The 24,737-nt window shown below is 38.4% G+C and overlaps 1 protein-coding gene across 13 annotated transcripts in view; it reads right to left on the reverse strand.

The window, feature by feature from the left end:
- Positions 1-24,737, reverse strand: part of Il13ra2 (interleukin 13 receptor subunit alpha 2) — a 64,141-nt gene that overhangs the window by 20,115 nt on the left and 19,289 nt on the right. For 5 of the 13 annotated variants that reach the window (XM_087599021.1, XM_087599019.1, XM_087599020.1 and 2 more), the window contains 3 exons: positions 6,623-6,786; positions 6,389-6,468; positions 4,650-4,770 (listed from right to left, as the gene is read on the reverse strand). The gene's annotated coding sequence lies outside the window, so the exon portion shown is untranslated. Of the gene's footprint in view, positions 1-2,103; positions 2,289-4,649; positions 4,771-6,388; positions 6,469-6,622; positions 6,787-13,147; positions 13,681-23,355; positions 23,714-24,737 lie in introns of those variants that run through there. The other 8 variants (XM_087599024.1, XM_087599023.1, XM_087599016.1 and 5 more) reach the window with 7 other exon arrangements.

Raw genomic sequence — 24,737 nt, forward strand, 5'->3', positions numbered from 1 at the left:
TTATTGAATCACTTTAGCCAATAGATTTGTAGACTCAATGTTGTAAAAAAGTAAAAACAAAGTGATGTGACTGGTTCAAGGCCCCAGAGATGACAAATCTACAGAAAAGAAATGAGGAAAGAAGGAAGAAACTAAATAATATCCAAAGCCATTTGCTCTTGACCTTCTCCCGAGGCTGCAACCCTTTAATACAGATCCAAATGCTGTGGTGACCCCAACCATGAAATTATTTTCGTTGCTACTTCAGAACTGTAATTTCACTACTGCTCTGAATCCTAAGGTAAATATCTGTGTTTTCTAATAGTCGTGGGCAACATCTGGGAAATGGCCATATGACCTCTAGATTGAGATCCATTGTTCTAATTTAATAAGATATAGTGTGGTGCTTTTGTTGATAAAAGAAAATATCAGTTTTCTATGCTGGCAAAAATAGTTTGAACTGTCTAAAACTACCATCTATTTTTCTTCATCATATTTACTTACAAAAAAATGACTAAGTTGCTGAAACAAATAATTATTTACAATAAACTGACTAATAGAATTTGACATTGTCAATAAGTAGCTTGTTTATTTAAAATACTTTAGGATAAAGAAGAATTAGAGTTACAAAATTTTATACGTTCTATTCACATTTTAAAGCATTTAAAATTATAAGCCAAAAACAGGTCTTGGGAAGAAGAAAATACTAGTATGAGAAAAGGAAGAGAGAGGAGCAAGGGAGAGGAAGGGAGAAGGAGAGAGAGAACTGTGATTCCTTGATTAATTGTGTTCTGTAGATGAAATGAGAAAGCAATTTGGTTTACTTGAGAAGATGTTGACGTTAGAAAAACAAAATAGATACTGTAGTTTAGTTGTCCCTTACCAGGGGTAAATTTCTGTACCAGAAACATCATATGGATTACCATACTTAAATCTCTCAAGTATGGATAGGTGATTTTATTACCCCAATATTACAAATGAGCCGTTTGAAGTTTAGAAAAAAGTACATTCCTGAACGTCAAGCAGGCTATAGAAGCAAAGATGCTGATCTAATTCTTAAGCCCATGCAGGCACCTTTTAAACATAAAACAATCTTCCAACTAGTCTAGAGACAGTCAGGTGTCTCCCAGTCAAGTTATCCCTAGGATATTGTTCCCAGTTTCATCAGGTGATCCTTCTTCAGCGTTTCTAGTCATGGTTTTAGGATGTGACTCAAGAGCACCACATTGCTGAATAACTAATCTTTCAAGGACAGCATCCAACAGTGTAAACTATTCATAGCTTCTGGAGTATGGCCATGACTCGGCATCAGAATCAGAGCGTCTGGAAGTTGCCAGGTCTTGAGACCTAACAGCAGGCTGAGATTGATTCATGCCTCACTAATACTGCAATCAGCCCCTGAACAAGTGGTGAGTCAAACATAGTTTTGATAATAACATGTAAATAACATGCCCTACATAGATAAGCGCATAAGGATTTGTGAATATGATTTCACACAAATTAAAATAAAGAACTTTAGACAAATCTATCAAGGTTGCCATCAATCAAATCATGTAAATAATCTTATATCAAACATAACACATAAGGAATGTACATATATATATATGTTGAATAGTTAAGGTTATTGTATATAAATTAAATATAGACAGGATTGTTATTTTAACATCATTAAAATGCATTACTATATTTACATCCATGCAAATATTGCATGCTGATATAAATGTTTACTAATATTTACAGAATATGTTGAACAAATCTTATCCAATCATTTATTTCTCCTTTAGATGGCCTCTGCTATGGTAATTGAGTTCATCCAGCAAGCAAATATCCTGAACTCTTATAAAAGCTACAGAATTTGCCTTTGACATTCCCTTGTAAGCTCTACATTGCAAGCATATATTTGCAATCCCCCCACACACTGCAGAATCTGTGCTCTGTTAACACAATTCAAAGCTTGTCATGAATTTGGCTAAATCGGATCTTTATGATTTTATAATCCCGACCAACAAGCCCAAAAGACACTTTTAATAGCAACCCACTAAAAATTATGGCTTCACATTTTTTCATAAGGCATCAATTAGAAAGTAATTATTAAAATCAATAAATGGTTAATTTTAAATATACCTTTTAACAGAAGAGCAAAGCACTGTCTTGAGAGAAATCACTGTTCACGGTGTAACAAGCAATCTTTCTTTCTCTCTCTCTCTCTTTCTCTTTCTATCTTTCCCTCCTCCTTTCCTCCCCCTCCTCCTTCTCCTCCTCCACACTCCTCAGATGCTTTCAAAGACTGGATTGTAAATAGTGTGTCCTGTACCCAAAACATTCACATCATGAAACGACTTCAAAGGCAAGGAACAGGCTGTGGTCCAGCCCCTTAATACTCATTGCAAACACAATGCATAATGTGCAACAGTGACTTTTAGAATCCTTGCAAATTATTCTGTCAGTTTGTTCTTCCATCTCTAAAAGATACAGACTGGAAGATCCTGGAACTGGTATTTACTATCTCATAACACATTGCATCATATTATATCTTCAGTTATAGAAGCAAGTGTGAACAAATACAAATAAGTACTTGCATCGCACATTTATAATATGGAAATTAATTTAGGAACCTATTATCTGCCACATAGTGCTATAAGTACTGGAGATAAAACAGTGAGCAATAAAAAGTATTTACCTTCATTTCTTGTGTTGGAAGCAGATGGTGAGCTCATCAAATAATTATAAATTGTGCAAAGAAAAGCTAAACAGAATATCACGAATGAAAGCGATGGTGGCTCAGTTTTGATAGAATGATGAGGGAATGCCTTTCAGAGAAAGTGACACTAAGATTCTCATTGAGGGAATTAACAAGGGTAAGATACACGGAAAGAATTTTCCAGGGAGAAAAAAATTGCACAATCTTAAGCCCTATAGCAGTAATAAGCTTAGTAGTTCCAGGAATAGCAAGGCCAGTGAGGCAGAGAAAAGGAAATACTGGTTCGGGTACTGTGTTTTGATTTGAGGTGTGTGTGTGTGTGTGTGTGTGTGTGTGTGTGTGTGTGTGTGTGTGTTTGTCATTTTGCATTTACAAATAAGGTCCATGCAGCTGGAGCTGGGCTTAAACTTGCTATATAGTGGAAGCTAACCTTGAACTTGTGATCCTCCTGTTTCCACTCCCAAGTGTTGGAACCAGAGCTGTTTACCATCACCCCAGGTTTAGGAACAGAAAAGGTTAGAAGATATTTCCATCTATTTACCATGGCAGGGTTGTCACATAGTAAATGTATCATTTATTTGTAGCAAAATATGACAGCTGTGGGCATATTTATTTATGTATCAGTATAGCGTGTATATGTCCGTGGTTATACATGCGTGGTTATGCACGGATATGTAGAGAAGAGAAGTTGGCATCATTTATCTTCCTCAGTCACTCTCTATTGTACTCTTTGAGACAGGATCTCCCACTGGACCTGGATTTGGATCTTGGCATTTGTCTAACAAAAGCTATGGATCTTCCTCTATCTGCTTTCTCAATGCTGGGATTAAAGACCCATGCCCACATGCCAAACCCTTTACATGGATGCTGGGCATCTGAATTCGAGTCTTCTTGCATGTGCAGCAAGCATTTCAGTGATTGAACTGCATTCTTTGTCTAATAAAGTATATTTTAAAAGGCAATCCTACCAAAGGAAGTGAGAGAAACAATGACTTGGGGGAAAACAGTAATTGGGGCAGGTTGCCAGCAATGGCAACGCAGGAATAATTCACTGGTGGACTGGGTGTTGAGTTTCAAAGAAAAATGCCTCAATTTTGGCTTTGGCATCAGATAATTATTTCTGGGGCCTGAGACTGATGATTAAGAGTTCACTTTGCGGGGTTGGGAATTTAGCTCAGAGTTAAAGCCCTTGCCTAGGGAGCGCAAGGCCCTGGGTTCAGTCCCCAGCTCCGAAAAAAAAAAAAAAAGAGTTCACTTTGCAATCATTGCCTTTAATGTGCCTAATGAATAGCCAAAAGTGAGCAGTGGAAGGGGGCAGTTAGATACTTGACTTTAGAGAGTAAAGAAAAGCCATTGCTAAAGGTGAAATTCTGAGAGCCACAAGAACACTGAAAGTATTCAGGCACAATGTAAGTTACTTATAAAATACTGTAGACATGTTCACACAGCCAACACCATACAAATAAATTCATCTCTGTTCATTCAAACATGTAGGCATTTCTATCTTCCAGTAACCAACGAATTCTGCAACAGACACTATCTGGAAATCCTCTAATTTATTTCAGAAAGCATACCAGTTTGAGGGCTGGCACAGCTTAACTAAAAATCAGGCCTCCAATAACCTCCTTCTTGAGTTACCCTGATTTTCTATATCTCACAGAACTTAGAAATATATCACTTAAATATCTCCAGTTATTATAAATAGTATTACAGAATATGCAGATAAGTAATTCAGTGGAATGAATGGTACGTGAGACAGGCAACAGGGCTTCTGGTCCTCCTCCAGGCACCTTCACAAACTCAGTTACACAGCAGTATCCTGAACCCAAATATTTGGATTATGAAAGGGTTAGTGCAGAGGCACAATGATTAAATTGTTAGCCATTGATAATCAACTTAACCTTCAAATTCTCCTCCTTCCCCTAGACATGAGACAAGAGTGTCTGTGTTTTGAGGAGATGAGGCTTACCTCTTAGGCAAGCCCAAGTACGAGTTGTGTTGCAAGAAATTAAATCTTCAAACAAAGAAGATCCTTTACATCAAAATGATCATATAAGTCAGAAAGGCAAGCTTTCTCCCGTGTGTGAAATCTAAAACAGAAAAAAATATTTGACATGAAAGAGTAAAGATGATTATTAACTAAATAGAAGGGACTAAAAGGGAGAGGAGGGAGGATAGAAGATTGTAAATACAGGGTGAGTTGCATCAAAGCATGTTATACACATGTGTGTAACATGATGAAATGTACAACTACATACAATTGATACACAGAAACAAAAATTTGAGGACAAATACATAATGCCAAACTATTACAGTCCCATTGAATCACAAGTAATGAGTTCAATCCATCTTCACATTATGACCAAAGACCATGAAAAGGTGCCTCAAATTTTCAGATTTTCAAACTACACAATATCTTTTTTGAGAAGTTAGCTGTCCATTACAGGAGTTTTATATAGGATGAGATCTCTTATTTATACTCTTTTTAAAATATAGACATAGGAAGTCTTGTAGGAAGGCCTACTCCCATCTTGCCATTCCTTACATTGTTGTTATGCATGCTTAGTAACAGGGTAGTTACATTTTAGAGATGCAGGTCAGGATAATTTAATTTTATATGTCAAAGAGAACTATGAGAAATATAAGCATTCATCTGAGGAAATTGGAATCTTCTTCAACTTTGGGTTGGATTGATGATGTCTCAGTGGGTAAATTGCTTGCCATGTAAGTATGAGGACCCCAAATCAAATCAGCAGAACCCATGTTAAAAATGGCATTGGTGTTCCCTAATTCTAGTGTTCCTGCAAAAAGACAGACAGAAAAATCCCTGGATGTTCCTGGGCTAGCTAGCCTGACTGCTGTATTGGCTGATCTCAAATAAGGTAGAAGACAAAGCATCAAAATCATTTTTGTCCTCTGACATCTATCTGTGTACCATGGCAAATGTGCATTTACATGTACACTTTCACATGAGTGCACACATATCATTCATAAACATATATTATGAACACTCATGTATTTACACTTATGTACACATATAGACATTCAAACACACACAAATGACCAATGTTTAGCTTCACCAATGATTACCAATTGTTTTCCATTTGTTAAAATCCTTTTGTGAAGCTATTTTTAGCTTATTGTATTTCTAATTAGTGTTATTTTTGAAAAACTGGGGCCAAAATCATAACTCAGTGAGTAAAGTTAGTTGCTGCCAAATACAATGACCAGAGTTCAATTAGTCAGAATTCATATAGAGGAACAAATGAAATTATTACCAAAAGTTGCCCTGTGACCCCTATAAAAATATGGTACTTATGGTCACACATAATACCTAGACATACACAAAATACAGATAGATAGATAGATAGATAGATAGATAGATAGATAGATAGATAGATAGATAGATAGAGACAGACAGAAAGAAAGAAAGAAAGAAAGAAGAAGGAAGGAAGGAAGGAAAGAAAGAAAGAAAGAAAGAAAGAAAGAAAGAAAGAAGAAAGAAAAAAAACAAACCGAGTGAAGGAATGAAACAGCACTTAGGAGTGTTTGCTGTATAATCGTAAGGGCTGGAGTGTGGCTCACAGCACCTGTGATACGAACTAAACATCCTTCAGTATAATCTCATAGCAACTTAAATTCACCCAGAAATGTGTTCACAGGGACATAGAAAGAGAAATAAACAAGGGAATAAGTAAATAAACCTACCACATCTCCAGAAAATTGAACATCTCTAGTTTCTGGAAGCACTCTGAAGTTTCATTTGTTGCCTTCTGTGTATGATTTCTCTAGAAAGTAATGAGAAGCAATTTTAACTATATTTTAACAGAAATCCTTTTAAAAACTGTTTGCTGATTTAAATATAATTAAAGGTCTGAAATAGTGAGGCACCCGAAATAAATTCTGAATTAAAGATATAAAATAAGAACAAAGAGAGAGTACCTTTGTTCTATGAGACTGTTTATATATCCTTTTCCTTTTCCTTTTCTTTTGTTATCTTGAAAACTGTCAGGGATAAAACAATGTAGCAGAACACAGTCCCAAAGAGTTCTAGTATGTGCTTTCCTCTAGACAGGATTGTGCTTATTCTGCTTTAGCCTGGAAGCCTGTTTGGAAAGCAAAACATGGAGAGTAGTACAACTTCAGTTCCTCAAAGGTAGCTTCTTCCTCCTGCCCCTTGATCTCCAGGTTCACTCCTCTTGCTTTCTTCTTTCTGATCCCCCCTTTCTCTTCTATCTTTCCCTCATTTTCTACTAAGTGTATAAAGCAGACACTTGTCATCAGTCACTCTATTATTAGTTCCTTGCCTTGAGTTTTTCCATTTAGGGTGTGGATGGCAAGGTCAAATGACTTGACACCTTGTTTAGAAAAGTTAGATGCTATGAACAATCAGATTCACTTGAACTTAGCGCATATATATATATATATATATATATATATATATATCAGAAAGAGAAACAGTAGGAAGACAATCTCCAGATGTTATACACACCAAATAAATAAAACACATCAATTATGACAGGAGATACACAGGTCCAGTTTCAAAAGAAAACACTGTAGAGTGAACCATAGCACACCAACCAATCCCTTTGCCATGGGTCACTCAATCAATGTAATTGAGATACACTATGTCTAGGAGATTGCCAAGAGACAAATTCTCAACTAGGTTCAAATTCAGCTCAGCATATTGCAGCCTCGATCAATACAGTTTACTTCCAGTGTATTTGGACCCTAATCTAATATCTGTGGTAAATTCATTAATTTGTTACTGGCTATCTGTATTGACTCTTTGCAATGACTCTTTCATTTGCTTTGTTACTCGAATAGTTTCTTTAACCTCCATTAAAATTTGTTATCTACAATAACAAGTAAAATGAAATAAAAATTTGCATTTTTGGTTGTCATGAATGCACATGAAACCAGGAGTATTCAAATGAGAAAAGCTCATGAAATCAACGTGCCTTGTGAATCTACTCGCGTTCGTTGAGATCGGACATTGTGTAAAGACACTGACCTAACTTTGTTGCTAGAATGTACTCAAAAATTATATGTTTCCTTTTTCCACCACTGAAAGCCAATATATGCTTGGATAAGTTATTGTTATTTTCCAGAAAGTAAGGATGCTTTTCAATTTTTAAAATTTTGGTTTGGGGTTTCTAACTATGTCCAGAGATGACCCTGAGATAAAACTATCTGTACACAGGTCCCATAGGTAGAGAGCTAGATTCTCAGAACTGGAGACAATCCTGAGAGCATAGGAAAGACAACCCCTTTTGTTCACATTCCTACTGCAAGAGGAAGCTGCATGGAACCCTGAGGAAACAGGAGGCTAAGAGCACTATGGGAGAAGATACTTTCACTTTCCTACTGCACACAGAGCTGAACCTGTGACACAGCTCTCTGTACTCAGTTCCTGCTGGGAGAAAGCTAGTCTCCAGGAAGGGTGACAAACAGGCTTACAAAAGGGTCAAACGAATGTCAGAAAGAGCAAGACCAGATAACACCAGAGATAAACAGATGGTGAAAGGCAAGTATAAGAACCTACGAAACAGAAACCAAGGCCACTTGGGATCATCAGAACCCAGGTCCACCACCACAGCAAACACTGGATGACCCACAACCCTGGAAAAGCAAGATTTGGATTTAATATCACATCTCCTGTTGATGATAGATGATTTTAAGAAGGACATAAGTAATTCCCTTAAAGAAATACAGACAACACAGGTAAACAGATAGAAGTCCTTAAAGAGAAAACACAAAAATCCGTTAAATAACTACAGGAAAATACAACCAAATGGGTGAAGGAATTGAACAAAACTGTACAGGATAATAAAATGGAAATAGAAACAATAAGGAAAATACAAAAGGAAACAAACCTGGAGATAGAAAATCTAGGGAAGAGATCAGGAGTCATAGACACAAGCATCACCAACAGAATACAAGAGATAGAAGTGAGAATCTCAGGGGCAGAAAAAACCATAAAAAGCATAGACACAACTGTCAAAGATAATGTAAAACACAAAAAGCAGCTAGCCCAAAATATCCAGTAAATCCAGGATACAATGAAAAGATCAAACCTAGAATAATCAGTATAGAAGAGAGCAAAGAATTACACCTTAAAGGGCCAGTAAATATCTTCAACAAAATAATAGAAGAAAATTTCCCTAACCTAAAGAAAGAGGTGCCAATAAACATACAAGAAGCCTACAAAAATCCAAATAGATTGGACCAGAAAAGAAATTCCTCCCATCACATAACATTCAAAACACCAAATGCACAAAACAAAGGAAGAATATTAAAAGCAGTAAGGCAAAAGGTCAAGTAACATATAAAAGCTGATCTAACAGAATTACACCAGACTTCTCAACAGGGACTATGAAAGTCAGAAGAACCTGGGCAGATGTCACACAGACACTAAGAGAACTCAAATGTCAGCCCAGGCTTTTATATCCAGCAAAACTCTCAATTAACATAGATGGTGAAATCAAGATATTCCATGACAAAACCAAATTTATACAATATCTTTCCACAAACCCAACCCTAGAATGGATAATGATAGAAAACTACAAGGCAAGGAAAGAAAGAAATCCAAAGAAAAAGCAAGAATGTAATCTAATGTCAACTAACCCAGAAGAAGATAGCTACACAAAAATAATTACATCTCTAACAACAAAAGTAACAGGAAACAACAATCATTTGTCCCTAATATCTCTCAATATCAATGGAGTCAATTCCCTAATGAAAAGACATAGACTAACAGATTAGATGTGTAAAGAGGACCCAGCATTTTGCTGCATACAGGAAACATACTTCAGTGACAAAGACAAGCACTACCTCAGAGTGAAAGGCTGGAAGAAAATTTTCCATGAAAATGGTCCCAAGAAACAAGCTGGAGTAGCCATTCTAATATTTAATAAAATGAACACTCAACCAAAAGTTATCAAAAAGGATAAGGAAGGACACATCATATTCATCAAAGGAAAAATCCACCAAGATGAACTCTCAATCCTGAATATCAACGCTCTAAATGAAAGGGCACCTACTTTCATAAAAGAAACCTAGCTAAAGCTCAAAGCACACATTGTACCTCGCACAATAATATTTGGAGACTTCAACACCACTCTCTCATCAATGGACAGATTACGGAAACCAAAACTAAGCACAGACACAGAGAAACTATCAGAAGTTATGAACCAAATGGATTTAACAGATACCTATAGAATATTTCATCCTAAAACAAAAGAATATACCTTCTCCTGAGCAACTCATTGTACATACTCCAAAATTGACCATATAAATGGTCACAAAACAGGCCTCAAAATGTACAAGACAATTGAAATAATACCACGCATCTTATCAGATCACCACAGACTAAGGTTGGTCTTCAATAACAGTAAAAATGACAGAAAGCTGGCAAACACTTGGAAGCTGAACACTGCTCTACTAAATGATAACCTGGTCAAGGAAGAAATAAAGAAATTAAAGACATTTTAGAATTTAATGAAAATGAAGACACAACATACCCAAACTTATGGGATACAATGAAAGCAGTGCTAAAAGGAAAACACATAGCTCTGAGTGACTCCAAAAAGAAACTGGAGAGAGGATACATTGTCAGCTTGACAGCACACTTATAAGCACTAGAACACAAAAAGCAAATACACCAAAGAAGAGTAGAAAGCAGGAAATAATCAAACTCAGAGCTGAAATCAAACAATTAGAAACAAAAAAACTATACAAGAATCAACAAAATCAAGAGCTGGTTCTTTGAGAAAATTAGCAAGATAAACCCTTAGGCAGACTAACCAGAGGGCACAGAGGGAATATCGAAATTAAAAAAAATCAGAAATATAAAGAGAGACATGACAACAGAATATGAAGAAATTCAAAAAATTATCAGATCCTACTACAAAAGCCTATATTCAACAAAACTGGAAAATCTGGATGAAATAAACAGTTTTCTAGAAAGATTCTAGGTACCAAAGTTAAATCAAGAAAAGATATACCAACTAAACTGTCCCATAACTCCTAAAGAAATAGAGGCATTCTTTATAAGTCTCCCAACCAAAAAAAGTCCAAGACGAGATGGGTTTAGTACAGATTTCTTTCAGAGCTTCATAGAAGACCTCATACCAATACTGTCCAAACTATTCCCCAAAATAGAAACAGAAGGAACAGTACCCAATTCTTTCTAAGCAGCCCAATTACACTTATACCTAAACCACACAAAGACCCAACAAAATGCAAAAATACTCAATAAAATTCTCACGAAACGATTTCAAGAACACATTGAAACGATTGTCCACCATAATCAAGTAGGTTCCATTTTCCATGCAGGGATGATTCAATATAGGGAAATTTATCAATGTAAACCACTATATTAAAAAAATTTTAAAAAAACCCATATGATCATTTCATTAGATACTGAAGAAACATTTAACAAAATTCAACACCCCTTCATGATAAAAGTCCTGGAAAGAATAGGAATTCAAGGCCCATACCTAAACATAGTAAAAGCCATATACAGCAAACCAGTAGCAAACATTAAACTAAATGGACAGAAACTTGAAGCAATCCCACTAAAATCCGGGACTAGACAAGACTGTCCACTCTCTCCCTACCTATTCAATATAGTACTCGAAGTCCTAGCCAGAGCAATCAGACAACAAAAGGAGGTCAAAGGGATACAAATTGGAAAGGAAGAAGTCAAAATATCACTGTTTGCAAATGATGAGATAGTATATTTAAGTGGCCCCAAAAGTTCCACCAGAGAACTACTAAAGCTGATAAACTACTTCAGCAAAGTGGCTGGGTATAAAATTAACTCAAACAAATGACTAGCCTTCCTCTACTCAAAGGATAAACAGGCTGAGAAAGAAATAAGGGAAATGATACCCTTCACAATAGTCAAAAATAATATAAAATACCTTGGTGTGACTCTAACCAAGCAAGTGAAAGGTCTGTATGAGAAGAACTTCAAGTCTCTGAAGAAAAATTTGAATAACATTTCAGAACCTGGAAGGATCTCCCATCCTCATGGATTGGCAGGATTAATATTGTAAAATTGTCCATCTTGCCAAAAGCAATCTACAGATTCAATGCAATCCCCATCAAAATACCAATCCAATTCTTCAAATAGTTAGACAGAACAATTTGCAAATTCATCTGGAATAACAAAAAACCCAGGATAGCTAAAACTATCTTCAACAATAAAAGGACTTCAGGGGGAATCACTATCCCTGAACTCAAGCAGTATTACAGAACAATAGTGATAAAAACTGCATGGTATTGGTACAGAGACAGGCTGGTAGATCAATGGAATAGAATTGAAGACCCAGAAATGAACTCACACACCTATGGTCAATTGATCTTTGACAAAGGATCTAAAACTACGCAGTGGGAAAAAGACAGCATTTTCAACAAATTGGGCTGGTTCAACAGGCAGTGAGCATGTAGAAGAAGGCAAATTGATCCATTCTTATCACCCTGTATACCGCTCAAGTTCAAGGAGATCAAGGACCTCCACATAAAACCAGATAAACTCAAACTAATAAAAAATAATGTGGGGAAGATCCTTGAACACATGGGACTGGGGAAAACTTCCTGAATCGAACACCAAAGGCTTATGCTTTAAGATTAAATGGGACCTCATAAAATTGCAAAGTTTCTGTTAGGCAAAGGACACTTTCATTAGGACAAAACTGCAAGCAACAGATAGAGAAAATATATTTACCAATCCTACACCCAATAGAGGGCTAATATCCAATATATACAAAGAACCTAAGAAGTTAAACTACAGAGAACCAAATAGCCCTATTAAAAATAGGGTAGAGAGCTAAACAAAGAACTGTCAACTAAAGAAAACTGAATGGCTGAGAAGCACTTAAAGACATGCTCAACATTCTTAGTCGTCAGGGAAATGCAAACCAAAACAACCCTGAGATTCCATCTCACACCAATCAGACAGTCCAAGATCAAATCTCATGTGACAACAGATGCTGGCAATGATGTTGAGAAAGAGGAATACCCCTCCATTATTGGTAGGATTGCAAGCTTGTACAACCACTCTGGAAATCAGTCTGGATATTCCTCAGAAAATTTAAAACAGTACTACCTGAAGAGCCAGCTATACCTCTCCTAGGCATATACCCAAAGATGTTCCAACATACAACAAGGACACATGCTTCACTATGTTCATAGCAGCCTTATTTAAAACAGCCAGAAGCTGGAAAGAACCCAGATGTCTCTTAACAGAGGAATGTATACAGAAAATGTTGTACATATACACAATAGAGGACTACTCAGCTATTAAAAACAATGACTTCATGAAATTCATAGGCAAATGGATGGCACTAGAAAACCTCATTTTGAGTGAGGTAACCCAATCACAAAACAAACAAACAAACAAACATCGTGCATGGTATGCACTCACTGAAGAGTGGATATTAGCCCAAAAGCTTGACTTACCCAAGATAAAATCCACAGACCTCATGAAGCTCAAGAAGGACAACCAAATTGCGGATGCTTCAGTTCTTCTTAAAAGGGCGAACAAAAATATCCATAGGAGGAAATAAGGAGAAAATTCTGGAGCAGAGACTGAAGGAAAGGCCATCCAGAGACTGCCTCATCTCGGGATCCAGCCCATATACATACAGCCACCAAACCCAGACAATATTGCTGATGCCAAGAAGTGCATGCTGATAGGAGCCTGATATAGCTGTCTCCTGAGAAGCTCTGCCAGAGCATGACAAATACAGAGGAGAATGCTAGCAGCAAACCATTGAACTGAGAATGGGTTCCCAATTGGAGGAGTTAGAGAAAGGACTGAAGGAGCTGAAGGGGCTTGCAACCCCATAAGAACAGCAATACCAACCAACCAGAACTCCTAGGGACTAAACCACTACCCAAAGAGTACACATGAACAGACCCATGGCTTCAGTTGCATATGTAGCAGAGGATGGCCTTGTTGGGCACCAATGGGAGGAGAAGCCCTTGGTCCTGACAAGGCTGAACCGCCCCCCCCCCCGCCCCATTGTAGAGGAATGTCAGGGCAGGGAGGCAGGAAGAGGTCAGTGGTTGGGTGGGGGAACACCCTCATAGAAGCAGAGGGAAGGGGGATGGGATAGGGTATTTCCAGAGGGGAACTTGAGAAAGGGGATAACATTTTAAATGTAAATAAGTAATAAAAGGTCTAATAAAAAAAGATTGAAAAAAATTTCAGTAAATCTCAAAAAAAAAAAAATTGGTCTGACCAGGTTTTACCTTTTTCAGTCAGGCATTAAGTCCTCAAACTTGCTATGCAGCACACAGCAGCCATTACTTTGCTACAACCTACTCCATCCTGGCTTCAGACACATGATCCTGCAGCCTCTGGTAGCAGACTACTAAGATTACAGAACTGAACCTCCATGCCCAGTGCAATGTTCCTTTTCCATGTAGTTTTCATTAATCCCTTGGCTTCCGAAGAATCGTCTCCATATACAAATTGAAGACTAAAGCTCTATTTCAAGGAGTTTTCTCTTTCAGAGTTATTTTTTACTCATTTGTACAAAGAGCTTCCTCATTTCTCAGCAGCCTGAATACCATCATGGCAATGAATTCAGTGATGTAAAAGTACTGGTGTTTTGCGTGCACCCTCCCCTAACTTAAGGTCTCTAAATGCTTCTCTTAGTCCTAGGGGATAGGTGTGTATGCCTCACGTATTACTGCTTTTGACAGCTGTTTTGAACCTAGGCCTGAAACTTTCCCAAATGTCATGGGAGCTTTCTTAACAAAATCAACCCAAAAGGTTTTGTTTGTATAATCTATCCTTAAATTCACCTTTGCTTACTATACTACTGCTGACACACATGGGCATCGATCCAAACCGTCATTCCTCAGTCATTTCCCCAACTTCCTTTTTGTACTCAATGCTGAAGACAGTTAGAGCGTAATATTGACTGTCCTGAGTGCTATTTGATGGAGCCGAGGAAGAGAAACTATTATTTTGAAGTGTGGTATTCCTTTGTTACCAGTCATATTTAAGGTGGTGATGCCATCAGCTTCAGACATTGAGGAAACAAAGTTTCAGCTGGCACATAACCGGGCAAAAAGAAGCCCCAGATTTTAGAATGGTATTTCAAAGTGTCCTTTCAGATCCATGAACCATGTTACTAAAGTTCTTGGCTAGAAGATGCAAATGGCGGGCTTACCTCTTATCTTTGAATTTGGCCTTTAAAGAGAATATACCTTTCCTGCCCTTCTCATCTTTTTTTCATCCCACTACAGAATGGTCTTGGTACAGAGCTTCCTTTGATCAAGCAGATGAGTGGAACACCTCAAGCATGATAGAACAACTAGTCCAGTGAGGCCCAAGACAGTTGTTGACCTCTGACAATGAAACTATGAACTCTCCGTGCAACTCTTTCCCCACTAACCCTAGGCTATGAAATCAAAGCAAAATTTTGTACTTCAACTGAACCTGTAATTTAAAAGTCGAATTAGATGTCAACTTGGCAATGTGTATAAAAATGTTTGAAAGTTTACATTGATGTATTTATCCTCAAATATCCAAGTAATCTAAGAAGAAATCATATACACAGTGCTACCATGTGTGTTCGATATAACCTTAGTGCCTGAACCTTGCCAAGCATTTTTGCAAAGAGCCTCATCTAATCAGGCTGTACAGCATGTCTCTCGGTTAAAGGTCTCATACATACTATATATACATCAGGCATACAGAACCATCAACCTTAGTTTCCACCATACAACTACAACATCTGAAAGTGACAAAACACATTATGACAATATTCCAATGCTCCAGTGTTACTCTTTGTGGTTTTTTAAGAGGCTTTTAAAGTCCTTGAGTTTGTAAACAAGAGGAAATACATATTGAAGGAGCTTCTCTGGCTTGCTGGAGGTTCTGTTATTATGATGATATGCACATAGCCTTAATCCTGTGTGGCATCCACATGACCCGGCGATTTCAGCTTATCCAGTGTAGTTTGCGTATTACCACAATGTCCCAAGTTCATTTCCTCTTGGTGAAGCAATGCTCTTTCTATCAATGGTATACACTATTCTTCCTGCAAAATTGCTAGATGAAGAAAAACAGCTCATTCCATAGCTACAGTTTAATCAATGCTAGATAACCAAAGTCAAACTGTCTTTGGAGAGAGAATTACTTATAAGGCTGCGCCTGTTCCATCAGGAGATCACCTCAGCTTAGTTGAAAAGATCCACCATAATTCAGTCTGCGGACTGTTTGTGTTTCCTTTTACAAGGGACTTGGAGCATCATTGAATCCTAATCTAAGTGTCTGCACATGTATCCCAGCCACCTTTTATGTGATATTGTTATAAATCAAGGGGTACAGGAAAGAAGCCTGTGAAAGACTAGATATGATTGGGTTTCCATCTATTTTCCTATAGGGATGTGATGATCTGTGCTGTTTGAGGACTATCCAGTTTTGGGGCTACCAGTATCCAGTCAATAAACCTTCACTTATGATCTGTAAGTAAGTTGGATAAACTCATGGGTTCCCTAGAAAACATTTTGGTGGAATCATATGTTGGTTTGTCATTGTAACTTTGGGAGGAGTGGATAGACATTGGTCTCAACCCTTGTAGTTGAATTACACCTGCAGAGAGTATGGCTTATCTTATTTGACTGAGTAGCTAATAAGTTTTTTCTAATGAATGGTGCCTCCTACCCCTCCAAACCACTGCACACCTCAGATGAATGTGGGATGCTGACTCTTCAGGACATCCTGAGCACTCCTCATTCTCTTGAAACTTTGTATAGAAAGACAATGAGGCACCTAAGCAGAGCTACTAGCACAAGCTTGCCTTCTCCCAATATACTTCCATCCCAGCATGTGTTTTTCAGTATTGTCAGTCACCATTTTTCAGCTTGGAGAAACTTTCAGTTCACACACCTATATTTCCTTTCCCAATTCATGAGCCAGATTTTGCCTTATTTCTATCTTTATATTATTCAGACAGCCTTACCTCCCTGTAAACTCAGGTGCCCCTTTGTTTGATCATAACATAAAAATGTGGAGGCCTGCTCTTTTTGGGAAGAGGAAACAGAGGGGGCATGGATCTGAGGAAGAGGGGAGGTTGGGAGGAGCTGGAAGGAGTGGAGGAAGGGAAAACTGTGGTCCGGTGTATTTGATGAAGAATCTACTCTCATTAAAATAAAATGAAATATATTACATCCCTATGTAAATCTGACTTGTATTTTCTCTGGACTTGCTCCTGAGCAGGTAATAATTGTTGGTTAAAGGACCTTCACAGTAAGTTAGGTCCAAGACATAGCATTCAAGGTTAAACTAGCCCACTCTAGTATTCATAAACTTACTACCTGTATATTCTCTTACATACATGTATTTTCTTTCACCCCTTATATACCCTTGATTTTTACATTGAAAGGAAAATGGAGGGTGGAGGAGATGACTCAGTAAAGTGCCTGCTGTGGGAGCATGTAGATCTGAGTCTGGATCTCCAGCACATGTAAAAGATGGACATAGTCGCAAATCAAAACAACCCTGAGATTTCACCTCACACCAGTGAGAATGGCTAAGATCAAAAACTCAGGTGACAGCAAATGCTGGAGAGGATGTGGAGAAAGAGGAACACTCCTCCATTGTTGGTGGGATTGCAGACTGGTACAACCATTCTGGAAATCAGTCTGGAGGTTCCTCAGAAAATTGGACATTGAATTGCCTGAGGATCCAGCTATACCTCTCTTGGGCATATACCCAAAAGATGCCCCAACATATAAAAAAGACACATGCTCCACTATGTTCATAGCAGCCTTATTTATAATAGCCAGAAGCTGGAAAGAACCCAGATCCCCTTCAACAGAGGAATGGATACAGAAAATGTGGTACATCTACACAATGGAATATTACTCAGCTATCAAAAACAATGCCTTTATGAAATTCATAGGCAAATGGTTGGAACTGGAAAATATCAGCCTGAGTGAGGTAACCCAATCACAGAAAAACACACATGGTATGCACTCATTGATAAGTGGCTATTAGCCCAAATGCTTGAATTACCCTAGATGCATAGAACACATGAAACTCAAGACGGATGATCAAAATGTGAATGCTTCATTCCCCTTTTTTTAAAAGTGGAACAAGAATACCCTTGGGAGGGAATAGAGAGGCAAAGATTAAAACAGAGAAAGAAGGAACACCCATTCAGAGCCTGCCCCACATGTGGCCCATACATATACAGCCACCTAATTAGACAAGATGGATGAAGCAAAGAAGTGCAGGCCGACAGGAGCCGGATGTAGATCTCTCCTGAGAGACACAGCCAGAATACAGCAAATACAGAGGCGAATGCCAGCAGCAAACCACTGAACTGAGAACAGGACTCCCGTTGAAGGAATCAGAGAAAGAACTGGAAGAGCGTGAAGGGGCTCGAGACCCCATATGAACAACAATGCCAAGCAACCAGAGTTTCCAGGGACTAAGCCACTACCCAATGACTATACATGGACTGACCCTGGGCTCCAACCTCATAGGTAGCAATGAATAGCCTAGTAAGAGCACCAGTGGAAGGGGAAGCCCTGGGTCCTGCTAAGACTGAACCCCCAGTGAATGTGATTGTTGGGGGGAGGGCGGCAATGGGGGGGAGGATGGGGAGGGGAACACCCATAAATAAGGGGAGGGGGAGGGATTAGGGGGATGTTGGCCCAGAAACCGGGAAAAGGAATAACAATGGAAATGTAAATCAGAAATACTCAAGTTAATAAAACAAACAAACAAACAAAAAGATGGACATAGTCATGGAAGTAAATGAGAGAGAGCAAAGAGCTAGGCAGATACCCAAATGATGGAACTAGAGAACTTCAACCTGAGTAAGGTAACCCAATGACAAAAAAAAAAAAACAACACACATGTGTATGTACTCACTGATAAGAGGATATTAGCCCAAAAGCTCGACTTACCCAAGATACAATATACAGACCACATGAAGCTCAAGAAGGAAGACCAAAGTGTGGATGCTTCTGTCCTTCGTAAAATGGAGAACAAAACACTCAAAGGAGGAAATACAGGGACAAAGAGAGTGGAGCAGGGAATGAAGGAAAGACCATCCAGAGACTACCACACCTGGGGATCCAGCCCACGTACAGTCACCAAACCCAGGAAATATTGCTGATTCCAGGAAGTGTATGCTGACAGGAACCTGATCTAGCTGTCTCCTGAGAGGCTCTGCCAGAGTCTGACAAACACAGAGGCGGAGGCTCGCAGCCAACCATTGAACTGAGAACAGGAACACTGTTGGAGGAGTTAAAGAAAGGACTGAAGGAGTTAAAGGGGCTGCAACTCCATAGGAAGAATAATAGTATCAACCAACCAGACCCCAGAGCACCGAGGGACTAAACGACCCACCAAAACGTACACATGGAGGGACCCATGGGTCCAGCTGCATATGAAGCAGAGGATGGCCTTAATTGACATCAATGGGAGGGGAAGCCCTTGTTCCTGTGAAGGCTAGATTCCCCAGTGTAAGGGGATTGCCAGAGTATAGAGGTGGGATTGGGTGGGTGTGAGGGGGAGCATCTTAGAAGCAGGGGGAGGGGAGGTGCCATGGGGGGGGAGAGGATAACATTTTAAATGTAAATACAAAAAGTATCCAATTAATAAAAAGATTAATACCTTTTTACTATGTCTCTGAATTTACTCTATGCCTCATGTCATCTCTTTACGCATTGTAAGAAAGTATACACAGTTGGTTTGAAAATCTCAATTGAGTTATGTAACTTCCAACCTAAGAAATATCCATAATTCCTGTCTTATTTTAGCATTCAAGAATAAGAATGAGAATTCTTGGTTTTGTACTCAAGGCTCTAAACATCACAGGACCTGGCTGGTTCTTCATCTGCTTCATAGGAACCAGTGTACTTGTGTTCTATGCTCACACTATAAGTACTATATATGGTATTTTTTGTTTTCCCAAAGATTCTTTGGCAAGTCATCAGACTTCCAATGTAAGACAAAGTTGCCAATGAATTATTACATCTTTGATACTTACACATTATCAGTTACAGAAGTATTTTTCTCAGTAAGTTTTTTTTTGTCAGTTGTAAGAATAGCAGACTTCCTGAGTGAACTAACCCAATCACAGAAAGACATACATGGTATGCACTCATTGATAAGTGGCTATTAGCCCAAATGCTTGAATTACCCTAGATCCCTAGAACAAACGAAACTCAAGACGGATGATCAAAATGTGAATGCTTCACTCCTTCTTTAAATGAGGAAAAAGAATACCCTTGGCAGGGAAGGGAGAGGCAAAGATTAAAACAGAGACTGAAGGAACACCCATTCAGAGCCTGTCCCACATTTGGCCCATACATATACAGCCACCCAATTGGACTAGATGGATGAAGCAAAGAAGTGCAGACCGACAGGAGCCGGATGTAGATCGCTCCTGAGAGACACAGCCAGAATACAGCAAATACAGAGGCGAATGCCAGCAGCAAACCACTGAACTGAGAATAGGTCCCCTATTGAAGGAATCAGAGAAAGAACTGGAAGAGCTTGAAGGGGCTCGAGACCCCAAAAGTACAACAATGCCAAGCAACCAGAGCTTCCAGGGACTAAGCCACTACCTAAAGACTATACATGGACTGACCCTGGACTCTGACCCCATAGGTAGCAATGAATATCCTAGTAAGAGCACCAGTGGAAGGGGAAGCCCTGGGTCCTGCTAAGACTGAACCCCCAGTGAACTAGTCTATGGGGGGAGGGCGGCAATGGTGGGAGGGTTGGGAGGGGAACACCCATAAGGAAGGGGAGGGGGGAGGGGGATGTTTGCCCGGAAACCGGTAAAGGGAATAACACTCGAAATGTATATAAGAAATACTCAAGTTAATAAAAAAAAAAAAAGAATAGCAGACTTATCAAAGAAAGAAGAGGAAAGGAAAGGACATGATTTCCTACAGCAGGGCTGAACAATTTCTATGGTGATTATCTTAAAACACAAGGACAATCAATACATTTTAATAGTACATATGGATGAGGTCATCTAATTTTCTCTGCCTCAATAAACACGAGTTAGGAGTACTCAAAATGTGAGAGCAATTCATCTTTACTTAACTCTTTAATCTATGATACTTCAATTTCTCAAGCCACCACTCTGCAGGTCAGTTCAAATTCCTTCCACTTACCCTCACCACAATTTCACCAGCATGTAACACATGCTAAAGAGTTTTTAATCTTTTATTTAATCTCCTGTATTCTATCTGTATCACGGCATATTTCCTGCAGTGCCATGATGTTGGCCTTCAGAGTCTCTTGCCTGAGCAATTACTATAACTGCAGATACATATTCTAAGTTGAGATACATCAAGTTCAGACCATTCTCCCTACTGTAGTTGCTGCAATCTTTGAAAAGCTCAACTCTGTACAAACTCTCCTAATGACGTCTCACTGTTTTACTAAACGATTTATAATGAGAACTCTGCATCTGATGTGCTTCTCTAAGCATCTCACTGCGGTGACTTTCTTAATCTGCAGCACATCACTGTGGGAGGCATAGTGATTTAATCCTATTTGACAAACAAATAACTTGAATTACAAATATGCTACATCAGTGCATGGAGTCCCATGAGTTAGCAAGTGATGGAAATGAGATGCAATGTCACCTGGTTCTTTTGTGACAATATGCCTTTAAGCTCTATACTGCTATTGTCTCTCATAAAAGAATACACAGGGTACATGTATATTACATAACAATGACGATTAAAGAAGAGGCTTTGAATTTGAGATGGAATGAGGGACATGGGAGGAGTTTGAGGGGAGAGAGATGTATAAATATGAATTAAATACCTGTGTGTGTAGTTCGGAAAAAAATCCACAATTTTAAAAAGGAACATACAAAACCTCTACGTGGCAATCAATGATTTTTACTCCTAGTTCCAAACTAACAAGTTCAATCTTATCTTCAGTATTGAGGTTTTGAAAAATAGGACCTGTTTTGTCCCTAAGCCTTTGTCCAAGTAGTGTCATAAAGATCAATTGTGGTTTGCCAAATTAGTTGTTAATGGACTACTAATGAATGTAGCTTGTGAATAATTTTTGGGTTGGTGTTAATGATGTGACATTATGAACACACCTGTGTGCCCTCCATCTGAATGTCGGAATAAGGAAACAATTGTCCCATGGGATTGGAATTTCCCCAGAAATCTCATGTTTGAAAAGGGAAAAGGCTAAAGCCTGGTGCCAGTCAAAGAAGGAACTTATCTCCCAGAAAGATACTTTACATACTTCTGATAATCTAACCTTATCAGTACAGTGACTTTCTTAATCTACAGCACAGCATTGTGGGATACATGGTGATCTAAACACATTTGCCTGAGAATAACTTGAATTACAAACATGCTACATTAGTGTCTTGGAGATTCCTTTAAACTCTGCTGCTATTGTCTCTCAAAAAATAATATAAAATGTACATATATATGCACATAACAATAATGATTAAAGAAGAGGCTTTGAATTTGAGAGGGAATAAGGGTTATGGGAGGTGTTCAGATCATCCTGAGGAGTCAGTCACTAAAGCCAAGATAAGGACCAATCAATAATTGGCAAGAGCACACCATGACCAGAACTGCTGCTTAGTTATACATACCATTTGCCTCTATTTAAAGCTAAACCTACTGTCAGAACCCTAATGACAGCCTTGAGGTGGGACAGGGTTACAGATCTTTTTGTTCCCCTTGCAAATGTAGTCATCAGTGAAGAAATATTTTTCTGTTCTTTATTATTTGTCTCTTTTAATTATTCTATTAAGGGTAGGTGGCTCGTCCAGATTGAAGTATGATCATCTCCTCTCTATTCTGTACTGAATCATAAAGAAATAGAATTCTACAATATTTTTAAAGGAGCTCTTCATTAGTAAAGTGAACAACCTTCTCAAATGTTAAATATGTGAGCTTGGAGATAATGGCTCAGTAGTTGAGAGTACTGACTGCTCTTACAACGAACCCGGGTTTGATTTCCAGTACTTACATGGTACCTAATAATCTGCAACTCCGGGTTTGGGGATCCAGCTCCCTCTTCTGTCACCCATGGACAAGACTTGCAGCCAAAACACTTACACATGTGAAACAAAACTAAATACATCTAAAATAAACCTAAATGTTGGGACAAAGATACAAAGATAAGAGCTTTTGTTTGTTGAATTCTCATTCTCCCATTTCAAGAAGAAAACTAGGGTCATCGTTCTGGACCAAACAGGGTACATGATACTCTATTTCCAGAACCCAAATTGGCAATGCCAAAATCAAAGCTTCACAAGAAAAATACAAGCTTGAATGTAAGTAAGAGAAAAGGTCAAGAAAAAAATAGAATACTAGGAGGGAAGAAAGTGGCATATGCTTAGTTCAATAATTATCCAGATGTCTAGTAAGAGTAAATGGAGACAGAAAAAATGACCACTCACTATTTGATGCCAATGAGTTAGTAAGTCAAGTAAAGTCAGATGGCTTTCCTTGAATGTAGTAGACCTTAGACACAAGAAACACAGTTCCAGTAATGACCCAATCTCATAAACATAGAAGAGAACTGGCAGCAGAAAATATAAAACAAACAAGTCTCATATGAAACAAAGAGGTAGATTAGAGAGTATATCAAGAAAATACTGGGAGATTAGTGACAATATTCAAAGGGGACTTACCAGAATTTGAGCATCATCCAAGGCTTAAAATAGTTGTATAACACAGCAGTCACCCCAACAATTTACTAAAATTGTGTATTTTCCTTTCCTGGAAGGATGCTGACTATAAGATAGCTTGATAAACATTTTAAAGTGGCAGTTTCTTTATACTCACATTTGTTTGTGTCCCACAAACTCACACAATGGCTAATTATAAAATAAAATGGAAAATTCCAGGTAAGTAGTAAGTACTTAGAAGCCAAGAGGACAGGTAAGTACTCAATGTAATCTTCGGAGTTGTGGTCCAGTGTGAGGCATTAAAGAGATTGGGATGTGATCTGTCTCACAGATGAGAAGGAAATCTTGACAAGATGAGGACAAATTTGGAGGAGAATGGTGTGGGAGGGAGGGAAAAGGGAGGGACAGAGGGAAGGAAGGAGGGAATTTGCCATAGCCACCAAATAAGATGCAAAGTAGCTGCAAAGGAGCTGGAGACAGTCCAAAAGGATCGTAGATGCTTGTGTCTGATTAGTAAGAATTCATTCTTCAGATCTTAGCTGAGGTTTCACCTACAGAAGCTACAACGGGGCCACTTTGGTTCATGCTTTTGACATCCAGACTATCTTTCCTGTGGTGACTTACTTTAATACTAATATTCACAAGATCGTCTGATTACTATCTACTCCATATCTGATCACTTGCCACTGTATAGATTAACCTTTAGTTTCCAATCTCTGAAATATAAAGAACGGTAATCTCCTTCTCTATGGCTACTTGTTCCACATCTTACAGGTATTGTACTAAGTGACTGCACATATGTTTCACTCAAGAGACTGAATCTCTGAGAGCTCAATCTTCATGTACATGTTCAAGACTAAGGACAATGTGAATTCAATCCAGGCAGTCATCAATCTGAAATCTGAATTCCCTCTTCACTTCTGCACTGTGCCCTCAGGTAGTAGGCAATTAAAAGTTGACACATGAACTCTCCTAAGGTTATATGCTTTTTTACATAAGTTTGTCTTAACTTCCCTACTTATAAATAAATCAAAACGAATACATACTTTACATCCAAATGAATGACCAGAAATAAAATATTTTGCAGAGCTACAATTAAAACCCAATGAAGGTAATATTCACAGCATGCACACGGCCTCTATCTTCTGAGTAATCTTCTGAGTGTCTAGTCATCTACATTCTCACTGGATGTGACACTGTACGTTATCCATCTCTCCAGCAGAGGTTATAGTGTCACTAACAAAATGGAATAAGGGAAAGAGACATATAAATCTGAGCAAGGTCTTTCACCTCTCCACATCTGTATTTTCTTACACAGACAGGAAAACAATAGCATTTGTTCCCATACAGCTTGTGGAATGATTAATGGAACAATACATACAAAG

The sequence above is a fragment of the Rattus norvegicus genome, chromosome X, assembly GCF_021556685.1.
Source record: "Rattus norvegicus strain SHRSP/BbbUtx chromosome X, alternate assembly SHRSP_T2T, whole genome shotgun sequence".
In the NCBI taxonomy this organism is placed as follows: Eukaryota; Metazoa; Chordata; class Mammalia; order Rodentia; family Muridae; genus Rattus; species Rattus norvegicus.